The 17,229-nt window shown below is 44.8% G+C and overlaps 1 protein-coding gene across 1 annotated transcript in view; it reads right to left on the bottom strand.

Moving 5' to 3' along the window:
- Positions 1 to 17,229, bottom strand: part of PPM1H (protein phosphatase, Mg2+/Mn2+ dependent 1H) — a 257,523-nt gene that overhangs the window by 146,700 nt on the left and 93,594 nt on the right. The gene's annotated exons all lie outside the window — the stretch shown is intronic.

The following is a 17,229-nucleotide window of genomic DNA, read 5'->3' as shown; positions in this document are numbered from 1 at the left end:
GGGAGACACAAGAGAGAGGGGATACGGGGACATATGTATGCATATGGCTGATTCACTTTGTTGCACAACAGAAGCTAACACAATATTGTGAAGCAATTATACTCCAAAAAAGATTAAGAAAAAAAAAAGGTCATTCAAGCTACGCTGCGAGGATTAGGACGGAATAAAGGGTGAAAGTGAGGATGTCAGTTAGGAGGTAACTACCACCCTAATAAGACACTCAATCAAATCCAGGCAGGAAGAAACACTTATGAATGACTAAAAGCACCATAAAGAGAAGGAACAAGCACATTATCTCAGAGGAAAGTTAAGTGGAAAAAACAATGACCGAAGGATTAGAAGATCTGGACTCAAATGTGATCTTCAATACCAATCAGCTGAGTGGGAGACAGAGCAAGGAGAGGAAGGCAGTCCAGGCCCTGGACCCTGTCTGGGTCACTCTAGAGCTGGACGTCCTTGTTGCTTAACACCTCTGTGCCATGGTTTCCTAGGAACTAAAAGGCAGGTGATAGCTACCTTATGGCAGAGGTACTGGGAAGGTTAAGTGCTAATTTATGCCTAGTCAGCAGCTAAGTAACACATTTGGAGCAACTGGGCGCGCGTGCACACGTGTGTATGCGTGTGTGCTGCGTGTGCACTGCTGTGTGCGCGTACGCGTGTGTGCATGCATGCGTGTGTGTGCATGTGTGCGTGTGCATTGCTGTGTGTGTGTGCGTGTGTGTATGCGTGTATGCACGCGTGTGTGCGCGCGTGTGTACGTGTGTGTGCGTGTGTGGCGTTGGGGGTGCTGCTATCATTACCATTACAATACGATCTCAGGTAAGTTATTTTCTGGGCTTCAGTTCTTCACCAAAGTGGCGGGGGTGAGGGAACTTCTTTAGAAGACTCTGAGCCTCTGCTAATCCTGCAAGTTCAAGGTTTAAGAAGGATAGACCAGTGTGGGCTGGGGAAGTGGGGGAGAGGTGGACCTTGAAGACAGGACAAGTAGAATTTGGATGGACTGAGAAGTGATATGGCAGCCCAGGAGAGGGAAGCACCAGGAGGCTCAGGTGATGGGGCTGATTCTGGTAGACGCTCATCCAGGGTCTATCCTCCCTCCTCCTCACTACTGATTCTGTTTGGGACAGCAACATATCCACCAAAAATACACCCCAGACTCCCTCGCAGCTCTGTGTGGTCACATAGCCTCACTCTGGCCAATGAGCTGCAAGAAGTGTCCTGGGTGGACACTTCCAGGAAACTTACAGATTTCTTGACAAAAAGGACAAATCAATGGGCCTGGTCTTTTCCCCTTTATCCTTCCCCCTTTCTTCCTGCCTGGGTCACAGTAATGACTCCTAGAGGTAGCATAACCCTCTTGCCAAAAAGGCTGGAAGCTGCAGCCCAGGGTGTGGGGCAGGAGGTCAGCAGGAGCCTGGGCCCTTGAGGGCTGGCTCGGGATGCCGCACAGGCCCTGGAAAAGCTGTCCTATGGGCTTCATGACCTTTCGATGAGCCACCGTTGTGAGATTCTGTAACAAGAGCTGGGCACATGGAGAAGCATGGGTACATAGTATCCTGGGACTTGTGGCACACGTGGCGGGAAGAAGGAGCCCACATAAGTAAGGCAAAGGCACAGAAAAGAATCTGAAGTAGGTAGAAGTGGATATCCATTGGGAATAAACCTGAAGCCCCAGGAAAACGTTCTTAATTCAGGGCATCTGTGGATAGAATTCACATGAATCCATCTTTATTTCCACAGACCTCTGAAATGTGTCATTTCCCCATATGGAGAATGTAAGGCAACACCGCACAGCGGTATTAGCAGTATCTGTGACCTGGTCACCAACAGAAATAGCATTGTCCGTCTGCACATTTTGAACTATCATTTATGCTCATCACTGCTTTGCAAGGATTGCCAACCCCACCGCTAGCTCCTGTTACTTGCTGCCATATTACATCCCCACAAATAGGGAAAAGGGGCAAAAGGAAAGGATTCCTTGCTCATCACATCCAATTCCCCAAAGGGCCCAAGGCCACCTGAGTGAAACCTATGCACACAGTCCTTCTAGACCTGATTAAATTAAAACCCAGCAAACACCTTTGAGGAAGCTGTAGCAGGGGCAGGTGAGAGACGGGATAGCAGCAGTCACGTCAGTGTCTGGGCACAGATTCTGTGACACCAAATTTATCATGTTTCCAGAGTCATGATTTGAATCAAAGAAGATTCAGCCCCATGAAATAACGAGCCACACTGCTATGGAATGCTACATTTTCAAAAAAGCAACTCTGTATTATTTCTGACAAGTAATCCAACCATTTCCTTCAACAACGCAGAGCATTCTTCAGCTACCGAAACCACCACCAGCTGACAAAATATCTGGGGAATTTTTAAACAGTCACGAGGCAGCTTGGTTGAGGGACTTCTGACGTGGGGCTCAGAAGGGCTCAACATTCTCCTTTTGAGAACACCCCTGCACAGTGCTATAAAGTCTGGTACAGCAAATTTTTTAAATGCAATTAATAATTTTCACAGCTAAAACTTGTAAGACATAATTTTTTCCACAAAGAAAGTTTCTTTCCACAAATCAAGTGTAGGCTGAAAAAATCCAGCACAGGTTGATGCAGGGGCCAAGCCCAGACCCATTAAAAGCAGTGTCTCTGAAGGTGGCACCCCACCATTCGTCTTCTTTAACGCTTCCCGGGGGTTCTACTGAGCAGTCACACTTGAGAACCCCTGGTCTAATGGAAAGGGGGCTGCTAAGCCATCAGGAGACCTACATTCTAGTCCCAAATCTGCCATGGGTTCACTGTATGACCTTGGATGAGTCACTTACATTTCCCTAAACTGATCAGGGCAGTGGTATCCAAACTGTGTTCCTTAGTTCTAAATAGGTACCTTAGGAAAGAGGAAGGTTAGTGGCTGTTGAAGTGATGAGTCCCTACGACTATTATTCCAACCAGAGCAGCACAGTTTCATCAGTTATGAACATCAAGGTTTTGCAAAAGATTTTGGATAAAAGAATTCGACAGTTTAAAATAAAATGTTGAAAGCCTTTGAACTAGATAAAACCAAGCCCATCAAGAGATTTCAAAATCTTCACTGTCCTCCTATGGCAGGAACTTCAAGTGCGTGATATACTACGTGGGGAAATAACGACAAAGCCGGCTCTCACCACACACTCAGATGCCAGCTCATCTATTAGAGTCTAAAAGACCACGAGGCACAGACACAGCCAGTTACGGGCCTAGAGCACCCTTCCCATCATTTGACAGGCGATATTCTAAATGCTTTACAAATATTCGCTCATTTAATCCTTACTACAATCCTATGAATAACCACCCTATGAAGTGTGGTTACTATCCCCATTTTACAGGAGGAAAACGAGGGACGGAGAGGGTAACCACTCCAGGTTACCATCTCTTAAGCGATGCAGCTGGGATCAGAGTCCACGCTCTAACACCCCCACACTCCGCCCAGCCCTGGAGGGAAAGCTTGCCCTGATGGACACCTGGCTCACGAATCCACTTCTACACTCTGGAACCTGAGTTTTTAAAAAAACACAAAATCTCATCACTGTCTTTTACCAGCCTAACAACCTGGCCTGCAGGCTGACTCCAGGCTATGAGCCCGGGTTTGCAGGCTCTGATTCTCTCTCCACATTCCATCTCTTACCCCAAATCCCACCCATGCAAAACTACAATGCTTGCAGCTCCCAGCAAACCACGACTACCCCTCCCCGTCCACCTCCCCCCCACCTTTTATTTATTTTTTGTTTGTTTGTTTTTTTGCGGTATGCGGGCCTCCCACTGTTGTGGCCTCTCCCATTGCGGAGCAACAGGCTCCGGATACGCAGGCTCAGCAGCCATGGCTCACGGGCCCAGCTGCTCCGCAGCATGTGGGATCTTCCCGGACCGGGGCACGAACCCGTGTCCCCTGCATCGAAAGGCGGACTCTCAACCACTGCGCCACCAGGGAAGCCCTACTGTTTTTTTTGTTTGTTTGTTTTTTCCACCTGTCTTTTAGTAATCACCTTAACTGTCACCTCCTCCTGGAAGCTCCCACTGCCCCGTGTGCCCATCCTGACTACAGCATTCATCATATTGTCTGTGACTGTCTGTCCACGTGCTTGGGCAATGGTGGATTGAAAGAAAGAATATTCTGCGAAAAGGGAGGAACTAATAGGCAATGTAGGTGAAAAGAGAAATATATATATATGGAGGCCCTTGTGGACAGTGACCTGATTAAGGCCAACCTTGAGGGTTAGGTTCAGGTCAGGGTGAGGTTCTGGAGTCCAGCAAGGCAGACCAGGAGCCCCAGTTTGCTGCCTTGGGGCATGAGGAGTAATGAGATGCCTCCACCCCTGAAAGTGCTGAGAGCCGGGCTGAGGGAGCACTGATGCCAACACGTTCTGCAGGTGCACCGTGAAAAGGAAGCACCAGAATTTAAGGGGCTCACAGAGGTCTGTCCTGAGGCAAAGAGGGCCTTGGTCAGGGTAGTACCACTGGGCCAGGAGAGAGGACTTCATGAGACATTTCAAGGAAAAATATGAGGTTGGAGTGAGCTGTATGGTATTTGAAATGGGACCGAGACATTAACAGAGAATTCAGATCTACTTTTGAAAGTATCATGTTCAAACAGGACGTGCCATACATTTATTCCGAAACGGATACGAGGACCCGATTCTCCCTCAACCTCTTCTTTACTTGAAACGGTGCCATCAGCTGCTTTCAGATAAGAGTGCATGGTTTGACGCATAAAGTCAGATCTGAGAAACTTGAGGAATGAACACCTCCTCAATGTCACACCCGCCTCAAGGGACTACACTGACGTCAGGGGTCTGAGCTGGGAATAAGGCAGCTGGGGTTGGAGCTGGGAATCTACCAGAGAGGACTGAAAAATCCCAAGTTACACGAACACAGTGCTTTTAAAGCATTGCAAATCTGCAATTTCATTGCAAATACACCTGTATTCGTCATGGCATAGAACCTTCAATCACCCCCTACTGCTCTTAAAGTCCTTTTCCGTCTTCCAGATGCTCACATGGGCTCAGGGGCTCTGCATGATCTAGCTACTGCTCCTCTCTTGCTCCTTGTCAGTGGTCAGGGATGCTCTCGTCCTCTCTCTTCTAACTCTGCCTCACCTGTAAGACTATAAGTGTCATGTTTTCCTTCTGCCTTCATTTTTGGCCCTCTGCTTGGAGAACTGCGTATCCTTCAGTTTCCAGTGGAAGCAGCACCTCCTCACCAAGCCTGCCTGGACCACCTCAGCCCCTGTACATCCCCTACAACAGTGTTTATCCCACTGGTGTGGAATTGCCGGACGTGTCTGTATCGGCCTACTCGGACACTCACGTGTGTCTCATTCACTATGGTATTCCAGGGCGTCCCTGGTATAGAATTACTCAGTAACTACTAAAAGCTCAATAACTACTAAATATACAAAGAAAGGAAGGGAGAAAATGTATTTTTTCATTCGTATTTATTTTTTCAAAGCAATACAGCAGTTTAAGAATTTGGGGACTTCCCTGGTGGCACAGTGGTTAAGAATCCGCCTGCCAGTGCAGGGGACACGGGTTCGAGCCCTGGTCTGGGAAGATCCCACATGCCGCGGAGCAATTAAGCCCGTGTGCCACAACTACTGAGCCTGTGCTCTAGAGCCCGTGAGCCTCAACTACTGAGCCTGCGCTCTGGAGCCTACGAGCCACAACTACTGAGCCCACGTGCCACAACTACTGAAGTCCGTGCGCCTAGAGCCCGTGCACTGCAACAACAGAAGCCACCCAATGAGAAGCCCGGGAACCTCAACGAAGAGTAGCCCCTGCTGGCCGCAACTAGAGAAGAGCCCGCACACAGCAACAAAGACCCAAGGCAGCCAAAAATAAAAAAAAATATATAAATAAAAATTTTTTAAAAAAAGTTTTCCAGTTGCATTCTAAGTTATTTCCTTTACCAAAAAAAAAAAAAGATAGCCTTCTACGTAATTTATAATACATACACATTCCCACCCCTTTTCAGGAATACCTCTGCAATAAGACTACGGAATATTCCAGAAGGTAACAAATTGGTAGTTTAAAGTTCATAGTTTATCTTTTAGGATTTCACTAAAGTAGGCTCAATGTTATATCCTCCTTTCTCTAAAGTTCTAGAAACTGCTTTTTAATCATATTGCTTATTTTCTTTTTCCCATTTTCATGATCATATATAATGCCAGAACTTAGTAAGTTTTAACTGGGAAGGGTTCCTTGGGCCTTTAAAGAAGATTGCACCAAACAGAAATGTATCCACCGAACAAGCTAAAATAAGTTCGAAGGCAAGCAGCTTGTGTCCATGCAGCTTCTGCTGTAATTCCAGCACAGCTAAGCAAGGATGTCGAAAAGCCATAGCCTTGGTTTTAGCCCTACTGAAACAGGAGCCACATCACATGCCCCTCAGCTCTGGGGGACCCACAAGCAAAACAGCCTTCGTGAGCCATGCAGCAGACAATGAGGCAGCCCCTCTTCCAGCATGATGACAAAGAAGGGGAGATTCTAGAGAAAACCTCCAATGTTTCCTGTGGAGCCCGACAGAAGTGCTGAGATGTAAGGTAGGAAACACAAAGAATACCAGGGAATGAGGTTTGACGCACTGGTACCAGCTCAAAGAAACCAGGCTTTGCATCTCATACGCACCACACAAGCGCTCACAGTTTGCAAGCCCGCTTCACCGCTCTCCCTTCCAGATGAGCACTTTCCACAAGAGAGCACGCAAAGTCGAGGGGGAGCTTAAAACGCTCAGTCGGCATGTAAGAGGAGAACGTTAGAATTAGAAATTCTTTCATATGGTTTCACTTAATGTGGAAGAAGAAAATTAACCTTGGCTAGTATTTCTCATACAGGCTGACACTGGCGCCCTCACGGGGTCGGTATGTCTCCAGGACATGATGGAGCACTGGTGCCCTGGCGCTTCTATTAGCTCTGGCTTTTTGCGACCTATTCCTGGGTACATGTGCTCCCAATGGAGTGGTCTTGCACATTATATTATGAAGTTTTTAACTCAATTATCCCTCACAAAATAGAGCACAGGTTTCTAAGAATCCCTGCAAAGAAACTGCTGATAGAAAACATAAGCAAAAAAGAACATGTCACACCTGGCACTTCCCACTCCAAGCAATGACAATTAGTCATATCTGACAAATAATAATACCCATTCTAGCCAAAAGTATCTGATGTGCTCAAGGAGACAGCTGAAATATGGAATTATACTTGCTATTGTTAATGATGAATTGTGCCTTGAAATTAAGCTAACGGAAACAAGAAGTCTCTGCTCTTAGCAAGGCAGTAAATGGGTTACTGCATGAAAAAAACACACAGAACAATGGCTGGCATATAATCAACACCATTTAACTGTTAGCTGTTATATTTTAAAATATTGCCTTTATATTATATTTTAAATCCTTATCATGTTTTTATAATTGTTAAATGTATACTAGATGGATGTTCAGTAGTATGGCTATATATCAATAAATGAACACATATATTAAGGGTATATACCCCCAAAAAACTGTCTTTAACTGAAGGATTGGAGATGGCTACTCTAGAAGCAGTTGTCTTACAGGAAAAAGTGGTGTCATCCTCCTGGTTGCCTTCCCTGAAGACACAGGTTCACCGCTAATTTTACCCTCAACTTCCACTCCCTGTCCCAACCCACCAGGTATTCAGATAACCTGAGGACAGCATGAAAGGAATATCACAAATGTGGAAATCCCACTTTGAGCTAAATCCTTTGGTCAATTTTACAAAAGGCTCAGTATGAACATGGTATGCACTTGCCTGCCTCTTTTCTTGCCCAAGAAGAGGGATTACTTATTTTCCATTGGGGAAACAGAGCAGACATCCTCCTCTGATCCCCACTATAAGCTACTATATGACTTGATTTCCACCAAGTTTCTGGCCAGGCTTCAAGGTATCACAGCAAGGATGATGATGCAGAATTAGAGTATCTGTTTTTAGGCATTTCATCCACAGAGCTTTCAACCACCAGTTCACGTGATCTCACAGCAACACAGTATGAGGCAGAAGAATAAATTAGCTGATGATGAAGCTGAGATGTGGAGAAACTTCATGACAAGTCCTTCCTTGGGCCCACATTCTACTGCTGTCCACTTGGAATCATGCCCATACCGCATAGTTAGTTTGTTTGTTCTTAACATACTTCTCTTTCTGACTAAATTATTCCAATATTTTGTTCCCTAATGAGAAAGATCTCTTATTCTCACATACGTAAAAGAGCACTGCTTCCATCTCAGGATCTGATAATACTAAACACAGATTTCTTTGGTTCGATTCTTCCACTTCATGAGACAATAAGATGTAGGATAAGGATGTTTGGGTTTTGTTTTTAAATGGCAATTTAGTTCCATATGTAAAAAACACTATTAAATAAAAATTTCTGAGAGACGGGAAGTATAAAGTTCGCTAAAGATCATTTTGGCTAAGTTGTGTTATGGTTTATTCTAGACTCAAAAATTAGCTCGGGAATGTTCTCAAACTATTATTCTATACCTCAAAAGCTTCTCCTTAAATTAGTTTACAGTAGAAACACAAGTAATGCGAAATAATATTGAAATGCAGCTGCAAACCCCACTGTTAGAATAACAACAGATAATATTGAGCATTTACTACATGCCAAACACTATTCTAAGCATTTTTCATATTTTTAAAAATTAACTAATTTATTTATTTTGGCTGCTGTTGGGTCTTCGTTGCTGTGCACAGGCTTTCTCTAGTTGCAGCGAGCGGGGGCTACTTTCTGTTGCGGTGCGCGGGCTTCTCATTGCAGTGGCTTCTCTTGTTGCAGAGCACAGGCTCTTGGCACGCAGGCTTCAGCAGTTGTGGCACGCAGGCTCTAGAGCGCAGGCTCAGCAGTCGTGGTGCACAGGTTTAGTTGCTCCACAGCATGTGGGATCTTCCCGGACCAGGGCTCAAACCCATGTCCCCTGCACTGGCAGGCGGATTTTTAACCACTGCGCCACCAGGGAAGTCCCACTTTTCATATTTTTAACTCATTTAATTCTAATAATCTTATGAAGTAGGAACTATTACCCCCAATTAGCAGATAAGGAAACTGAGGCATCGAGAGGTCATCTAACTTTCACAAGATAACGTCTAGTGAGTGGCAGAGCTGGGAGTCAAACTCAAGGCACTCATTATTGTTCAATCAGAAGGCTTTTTCTACTTGCCATGGTTTCAGGCAAACAATGGTCTTCAATAATTTAGCAAGAAAAAAAATGGCCTGTAAGGACAATAAGATGATGAACAATTTCATTTCCATTGTGTTCTTCACCTGAATCAGTCAGAGCTGTTATCCAGTTTCTGAGTCGACAGAGGAGACTGCTAAATAACTCCTAATTCAAAACAGAAATCCTAATGGGAATGAGAAAAATTTTAGCATCAAATTATATTGAAATTATACATCTCAACATTAGGAGTTGTTCTTCCTTCATTTCATACTTTTCCAAGGAGATTTTCCTGCCATATTTCCCAGCTGTTAAAGGATAAAGAGGCAGCATGTTACCAGTGTGTATATGCTCGGAGGCCAGACTGCCTGGGTTGAACCCAAGCTCCACACTTTCCAGTTCCGTGCCTCGGTTTCCTCATTGGTAGAATAAAGATAAGAATAGTACATACTTATGTATTATGAGGTTAAAGGAATTAATGTTGGCAAAGCAGTAAGATCAGTGCTGTGTCTGGTACATGAATGTCGAATATTGGGTTTTAAAAAAAGAAGAAGAAGAAGAAAAGAAAATCTCAAGCGCTTACTGCTCTTGCCAATGTTCTTCCCACCTAAAGCTCTGGGGAAATCAGATTACAAGTGAAACGAGGAGAAATTTCCATCTCAGCACCATTTATTTTCCTTTAGCCTTAAGATTTGCCACAGTGGGAAAATCTACTGAGGAACCAAGTTTGAGTTGCATTCTCAGCAGCTACGTACATCTTGGTCAAACCTGGTCTTCAGAGCGAATCAACACCCACCGAGGAGGGAACTGTAAAGTTATTCTAACTGACATCAGCCTGAACAATTCCTAGCTGTAAAGTCATTCTTCTCAATCACTGGCAAGAGTTCTAATCCCTGGAACCAAGAGATAAGAGTTTTGAGAGAAACCACTGCACGCCTGCTTCAAAAAAATCTAAGTAGATAAATGGAAAGGTTATGTTTTTCTTGACATGCTCAGAACAAAGACCTTGGTTGAGAGGGAAATTTTAGAGTAATAAACACAATGAGAGAAATAAAAGGACGCTCCTATTGTTATAGCTGACGTCGCTGCAGGAAGCAGACAGCCAAACGTGGCCAAATGCCCCAGAAGGGATGCCACCATGGAACCACGAGAAACCTTCATTTAATGTTCTGGCGGTGGCGGGGTGGGGAGGTGGGGGGGAGAGGTGGGTGACTGACTCCTTCTTACAGAAAACAGATAAAAAGAACAGCAAATCTTCACTCCAGAGAGTTGAAATAGCCCCTTCTCATTTCCTTTTTACCTCTCCCCACCCCAGTCTGATCCTATTTGCCTGGAATTCCCACAGTGCTGCCCTATCCTCCCGCTGAGAAAGATAATCAGCTTTCCTCTTCCCTGCTGAGGAACTTGGCCGTGATGTGGACACAGCCATCTCCTGTTATTGTAAGTAGACACTGAACTAACAGATACTGAAACCACATACTTTGTTTTGACTGTAACAACATAAGGGGGCTCTGAAGGGAATAAGACTTAGAATGCGCATGTCCACAAGATTCGTCTTAAGCCAGAAATAATCTCTTTCAAAACAGGGAGTCAGACGTGGGCGGAGAATGTCCTGGTTATTGCCACAGTGCCCTATCTCCCACCCACACATCTTACATAAGATCATCTTAATACCAAGGTTATAAGATGCCCTTAAGAGTGAACTCTCTTTCTCCCTCCCCAGAGAAGCGATATACTATGGTCCTCTTTTTATCCCGTTCCTAGAATGACTAGGTACCTGGGAACTGAAAAACAAAAGCTCTTGGAAAAGTTGTTTTCACTTGCGGTGGCAATCAGTACAATAAATAAAGACTTCTTAACACCTTTCAAATTAAAGGAAAGAAAACCTAGTAATGGTGATTAGTTCCCACAAGTCATGATCAGGTGAATTGAAAAGGCTTCAGTAGGAGGAAGGCAGGAGGATGCTGGGGGAGAGGGTGTTGCCCTCAACAACCTTACAGCATTTTCCCTAAGGGACGATTCTGTGACAATGTCTTTCAGAAACGCTGGCCTTCTAGATTCTCTTCTTTCCTAGCTATACACCCTACATCCCCAAACAAATAATCAGACGCGTAGGAATGTTGAGGATTGCACATTGCCACGGAGTATCGATTTCCTACCTGCCTGACTGTGGGCTAAAGGTTCTTCGGACACCAACTACCCAATGTCATGCCGGCACAGGAAAAGTCCACCCCCAACTTGTCACAGAAAACATCCTTCTCTCCCTCATAGCCACTTCATACCCAGAGGTCTCAAAACTTCTCTTCCTTATTCCTCGAAAGAGAAATGTTTCTTTCTTTATTTCACTAATTATATCACTAAACTCTAAATTAAAAAGAAGAAACTAGATCCATTGCCGAGTATTTTTTAAGGGAGCATACAATCAGTAATTCACCATATCCCACTGCGTCTCTTCAGGCTAAAAAACTATAGCACAGAACACCTTGGAACTCTTTTCTTTGTATTCCTTTTAAGTTTTATGACTTCTCTCGAACATGGCTTCTTCTGTTCCTGACGTTTTCCTCTATATGTAGATGGAACCTGAAATTAATTTGTATTTTCTTTCTTATAAGTAAGGCGCTGCTGTGAAGAGCTCACCCAAATACAGGAAACAACGCTCCTTCAGCAAATGCCTCGTGGAAGCTACGAGAAGCAAAACAGAGTGTATGTTATTTTATCCACCAAAATCTTTTTTAAGTTTGTTTTAAAACAGGAGGATTAATTTGACTCCTTTGGCTACACAATTACTTGTACTAATAGGATAAAATAATTCTCTGTAAGTTGGCATGACGGATGGCTTAAAGCTGACAGGTACATACTGCTATATTTAAAATGGTTAACCAACAAGGACCTACTGTAGAGCACAGGGAACGCTGCTCAATATTCTGTAACAACCTCAACGGGAAAAGAATTTGAAAAAGAATAGATACATGTATACGTATCACTGAATCACTCTGCTGTACACCTGAAACTAACACAACACTGCTAATCAACTGTACTCCAATATAAAATAAAAAGCTTAAAAAAATTTAAAGTTGTCTTATAATCTTTATACCAGTGATAAATAATCATCTCACTGCTACCCAACTACGCTATGCTTTCAAATACAAAGTTAGGCTCCTGCTGAATTCCTTGCACATCACTGATCTTTCTTTCTTTCTTTTTTTTTTTGGCCATGCTGCGTAGCAAGCGGGATCTTAGTTCCCCTACCAGGGATCGAACCTGCGCCCCCTGTGGCGGAAGTGCGGAGTCTTAACCACTGGACCGCCAGGGAAGTCCCTCCCATGTTTCTAACATATAAAAATATTCCTGTGATAATTCCTCTTTTCATGGTGAATCTAATGTGATCTTACAGGAAACTTTAGGCTTTCTTCAATCTCCAAGTAAGATGAAGGTGATATTATACGTTAGAGAAGTCTGGTGGAAATATTTATTTTGACTGTACAAAGTTTGTTGCGGATGAAGAGGTCGAAAACGAGGGAGAAATTCATCACATGTATTCTGGAGAGAGTCCATGCATCTTCCTTTCACCATCCTTCATGCCTGTCAACTCTCTATTTGCAAATGAAATAATGATGCCATTATTTATCCTGTTGCTGCATTTCTTGCTTATAATAGTATTTGCCATTTTTTCATCCTTATCTTTCTCGGCCTCTCTGTGGCCCGCAGCATTGCTACTTCTGCTTCTGACAACTCCCCTCTCTTCTTGGAATTCCTTTGGGCTTGTAACTCCTGAATTCTAAGCCCCCCTAGACTTGCTCTGAGCTCCAATCCCTCAGCTCTAACTTCCTACAAAACACTCCCCCCTGGAAAGTTAGCATCCTCAAAACTCAAGTCGCCATTTCCGCCCATTTCCTCACCTTGAACCTGTGCCTGCCCCAGGGGTCCACTTTCAAGGACCAGCACCCAGTGGCTGAAACCTGGCATCTCCCACTCTCCCCTGCCCCACATGGTTGGTCACCTGGTCACGTCAACAGGACCTCTCACATCATCTCTTCCGAGCCTGCCCCTTGCTCTAATCACTGCCTTATTTCGAGCTTTCATCATCCCTCACCCAGATTTCTGCACGAGCCAGACTCCTAGGTGTCCCAGCCTCTAGGTGTGCTCCCTTCGTCTTCCAAGTCAGCCTCCCCACTGTCGTGAGTCCGTTATGCCCTTGTCTAAAGTCACTGGTTACAATTCCAGCTTATTAGGGCATTCAGTGGTCCTCGCGTGTGACACCTGCTTGCTGTTCCTGCCTCATTCCCCTCCAAGTGACTACACGTGCTCCCAAACGTGGGAAGACATGCCCCACGCACTCTCACGCCAGCCTGTCTCCGTATGTGCACGTTCCCTCTGTCAGGGGCTCCCCTTTCTCTTATTTGCTTGGTTAATTCCGACAGCTCAAATGTCACTTCTCCAGGGAGCCTTCCCTCACCTGACCCAGCCTATCCCCTCCACTGTTCCCCAAACCACCAGGGGCCAATCTGAGCGTCCACACAACCTAGACTTTTTCTCTTTCTCCTAAAACTCACTCCACTGTAGTACTGCTGCTTAGCGACCCTTCCTCCCCTCCCCAACTCTGCTCGAGGGGGTGGGAACTGTACTGAGTTCATCTCCTCAGCGCCAAGGCCCAGCGTGCAGACTCAGAGCTCAGCACACACTTGCTGGGTGAAGGAAGAGAATCACAGGGGGAAAGGGGGGACCCACCCTACTTGTCTCCTGCGGGTGTTTTCTTGCCCTGGGCCCTATGCTGTCACTGCCCTTTCCTCAGTGTCACCATATCTGAGTTAAGGGATGTCTTTAGATGGCAAAAATCACCGGCCTCTTTTAAGCAGTATATCCAGTGACCTCTGCTAGCCAACGGTTCATTCAGTGTAGCAGCCAAAGTCCCGATAACGGCCTCGAGGTCCTGCCACTTTGTCTCACTCCTCTATAACCTTTCTGACAATGTCACCTGCAACCCAGGCTTTACTACGTCTGCTCCAGACGCATGGGCTTCCTGGCAGATTCTCTGAGAAACTGCAAGCCTGTTCCTGCCTCAGGGTTCTTACAGTTGCCTAGGATGTCAGAATGTTCTTCCACCCAACAGCTGCCCTTTCAGGTCTTTGCCCCCGTGTTACAGTCTGACACCTCCTTTAACCACCCTAAGCCTCACGCTTCTTATTATTACTGCTTCCCTACTTTGTTTTTCTCCGTAGTGTTTATCTGCCATGCTATATATTTTAATTGTCGCCGTCAAAGAATGCAAGCTCCCTGTAGGGAGGGACTGTTGTCTGTTTTATTCCCTGCTGAACCCTCAGCATCCAGTTCCTGGAACACAGCTCGCACTCAGTGAGTCACCTGGCACACTAGGTTATGCTTTTCAAGCTTTTAGAAAGCAGCACAAACAACAACAACGAAACAGACAACCTGATTTTAAAATGGGCAAAGGACCTGAACAGACATTTCTTTAAAGAAGATATATCTGGCCAATAAGAAGCACGTGAAAACATGTTCAACGTCGCTAATCGTGGGAAATACATGCCTACAGTGAGGTACCACTTCACGCTCACGAGGGCGGCTATTATCTTAGAAAAACAGAAATTAACAAGCGTTGGCAAAAACGTGCAGAAATTGGAACCCTTGTGTACTGCTGGCGGGAATGTAAAATGGTGCAGCTGTTGTGCAAGACAGCATGGTGGTTCCTCAAAATATTGAACAGAATTCCCGTATCACCCAACAATTCCACTCTGGGTGTATATTCAAAAGAATCGAAAGCAGGGACTCAAACACCATGTTTATAGTGGTAATGTTCACAAGAGACAATGAAAGCAAGTGTCCATCGATGGATGAATGGATAAACAAAATGGTATGTATGCACACAACAGAATATGTATTATTCAGCCTTAAAAAGGAATGAGATTATGACGCATTCTACAACATGGATAATCTTGGAAGACGTTACGATAAGTGATATATGCCAACTACAAAAAGACAAATATATGATTCCACTTATAGGAGGCCCCTAGAGTAGTCAAATTCACGGGGACAGGAAATAGAATGGTAGTTGCCAGGGACCGGGGACGGGGAGGGGAAGGGGGAGAGAAGGAAGGGGTAGTTAGTGTTTAATGGGTACAGAGTTGCAGTTTGGGAAGATGGAAAAGTTCAGCAGGTGTATGATACTGATGGTTGAACAACAGTATGAATGTATTTGATACCACTGCACCGCACACTTAAAAATGGTTAAAATGCTAACTTTTATTTTATGTATAATTTCCCACAATTAAAAGGAAAAAGGCAGCACAGCTCTTGCCTTAAACTCTAATAAGTAGCCTAATACATAAGGCAGGTGGAAGTGAAGCTGCTGTGGCCAAAGCAGGAAGGCAGCGGGAGAGGTGCCGGCTCTGCATGGCATGCCCTTACTGCCTCCTAGTGGCTCATGGACCCCACAGAGGTTCAGAGCCATCACAAAGGAGGGCCCTGGCTCCATCCTAAAGGGCTTATGCACTGGTTTCACTGTTCTTAAGGAAAGAAAGGTAAAAAGTTACTCCCGGTTGCACTTCTAGGAGGAACTTAGCAACAAGGGAAAACGCCATCACCCACAGGCCTTCAGCCAAATGTCAACACTGACCTAGTTTTACAGAAATCACTTTATATCCAGTGGCAGAGGAGACCTGCCAGGGGAAAGAGCAACACTAAGTCACTGGCACCCATACCCAATTATCACTAATGTCTCTTTTCCATAAAAACTCAATCCTCAAAATAAGTCCATCAAGAAGGTACGAAAGACATTGTGTGATCTCCAGTTTACAGATGAATGAAAACCCAGTGGGCGTTATCCGCAGAGGATTACAGAAGTAGAACTGACTTTAGGATAATAATCACTAGCATTGATCAAGGATTTATTAATGATGACACTGGCTCAAGACTTTACATGGACTGTTGGATTTCTTACTTGCAACTAGCCTCTTCCACCGTATTTGGTAGTTACCATTATTATCCTTCCTTTTTAGAGAAGAGAAAGGGTGAGGCTCAAAGAATAAATAACTATCCCTAAATCCAACAGCTTTAAGCAATGGACTGTTCTGAAACGTCTTACTCCAGAGACCATGCACTTAACCAGTATTATTTTGTCCTGCCCATCTGGGTCCCTGACTCTCGCTTTTTGGGAGAGGCCTAGTCAGTGCTTCCTTCAGCCTTGAAAGCAAGCACAACTGATGAATCTCCATAGGTCACTGTGTTTTCTAACCCTAAGTTGAACTAATGCTACCAAAATAAGTCAGTACTCTTATTCCCTAAGCGTAAATGCAATAAGACACTATCACTTAGACTAAGAAGAGATTCCTAGATCCTTTACAATCCTATAGAAATTTGCATACAAAAATATCCTAAGACCATGAGAATAAATAGTCACATTGGGGTCATCCCATTTAATGTCTCTTTTCTGTAGGACTAAATCTGCCGATGGACAGAGTACTGATTGTTCCCTATACTTTTCTGAGAGTGTCTTCAGAACTTTCCGAGGATGTCTGCCTTGTTCTCCAGAAATTGGAAAGAAGAGAAACGCTCTGTGGTTTGTCAACAGGGCATCCGGTCTGCAGGGTTGCCCCATAGGATGCAAGGGCTTTGGGCCAGTTGAAACAAATATTAATTTGGAAGAGCATCAAACAAGGCTCCAACTGGGCAACTCTAAGGGGCAGGAAAGGGGAGGAGAGGGGCAGAGTCGTGCGTAGCAGGGCTGCAAGCCGATGGCTTGAGTTCCTCCCACTGCTTCTGAGAGACTTCCAGGTACTATCTCCTTCACAAAAACCTTGAAGTAGCTTCTTAAAAACCACCAAACATATATACTAATTCTTGCAGCAAAACTCATATATGATATGGGCGTTTTCTTTACTTTAAAGGTTTAGAACCTAAACACCAGCTGCTCCATTTGTTTGTTTGTTTGTTTACTTTGGCCATGCTGCTCGGCTTGCGGGATCCTAGCTGCCCAACTCAGGATGGAACCCGAGCCCCCAGCAGTGGAAGCTCAGAGTT

This window comes from Phocoena phocoena, chromosome 11 (assembly GCF_963924675.1).
Source record: "Phocoena phocoena chromosome 11, mPhoPho1.1, whole genome shotgun sequence".
Lineage (NCBI taxonomy): Eukaryota > Metazoa > Chordata > Mammalia > Artiodactyla > Phocoenidae > Phocoena > Phocoena phocoena.
The sequence above is the reverse complement of the archived record's forward strand: the minus strand, read 5'-3'. Positions and strand labels throughout refer to the sequence as shown.